Here is a 1,407-nt window from a genome sequence, read left to right as displayed (position 1 = left end):
CCTTCTCATCTCTCTTACATTAAAAAACCTACTTTGTACCAATAGAATTTACATTCTTTGGTTTTTCAACTAATTTCCATACTTCCATCTTCTCGAACTGTGCTAACTCTTCTTGCATGGCTTCGACCCACGAGCTATCCTTTAGAGCCATTTGATAGTTCTTCGGTTCAATCTGGCTGATGAAGCAGGTGTACAAGCATTCATTTATGATCCCTATGTCTTTAATGCTTGCGTAAACACATGTGTGTTCATCCAAACTTCTTCTTTTTTGAACACCGTCAGACAGATTACCTATCACGTTCTCCAAGGGGTGATTTTTGTGAATTGCAGTAGTCTGAACTGGACCGACTTCCAGATTGTTTTCTAAATTCGAAGAGAGTTCATCAGTGGGTGATTGATGTTGAGAGTGAAATGGATTGTAGAATTCTTCTTCAGTAGAGACAACAGGAGTATCAACGGCACTTGACGAGGAAGGTTGACTTTCATCGTATCGCGGACGTTGCACAATATTTTCCTCCTCGTCATATAGAATCTGTGAAGCAATTTTCTCATCAACTTCTGCAAAATCCAAGTAGGGCATATTAAAAGAATTGAATAGTTTATCATAGTCAAAAGCTTCAGCGGGTCCCATGCTAGGCTTTGGTGATTTGTAACTCGTAATGTCAATGTTACATACCACCTCAACCTTGTTGTTCGATAAATTAAAGACTCTTTTGTTGGGAGTCCGAACAACATATCCGACTAAAATACCTTCGTCGAATTTTTCACCAAATTTTGAGTTTGTCTTTAATATCGTACATGGGGACCCGAAAGGTTCAAGACCATTCAAGTTTGGCTTTCTACCATGCATGAGTTCATAACAAGTTTTATTTAATCTTTTAACAGTTAAAACACGATTAAGGATATAACAGTCTGTGGCAACAGCTTCAGCCTAGAACACCACGGGAAGTTTAGCATCTGCCAGCATGGTTCTGGCTCCTTCGATTAGCGTTCTATTCTTCCTCTCAGCTACCCCATTTTGTTGCGGAGTATACGGGGTGCTGTACTGATGTTCTATCCCTTTCTGTAAGCAGAACATCTCCATCTGGTAGTTCTTGACCTCTGTACCATTATCACTCCTGATGTACTTAACCTTTCTCCCAACAATATTTTCAACCTTGGTAATCAAGTTAATTACCAACTGAACTGTCTCATCTTTTGCCTTTAGAAAGTATACCCAAGAGTATCGAGAGTAGTCATCGGTTACAACCAAGCAGTATGACGTTCCACCTAAACTCTTTACATTCACGGGACCAAAGAGATCCATGTGAAGTAGGTCTAGGGTACTGACAATTGAGTTAACCTTCTTGGAGTGATGAGGTTTTTTGTGTTGCTTTCCCTTCTTGCACGACAAGCATTGATCTTCAA

Source organism: Bidens hawaiensis, unplaced genomic scaffold, assembly GCF_021521415.1.
Source record: "Bidens hawaiensis isolate Kalapana, Puna unplaced genomic scaffold, B.hawaiensis_p1.1 tig00042428_1, whole genome shotgun sequence".
NCBI lineage: Eukaryota > Viridiplantae > Streptophyta > Magnoliopsida > Asterales > Asteraceae > Bidens > Bidens hawaiensis.
This window is presented reverse-complemented; position numbering follows the sequence as displayed.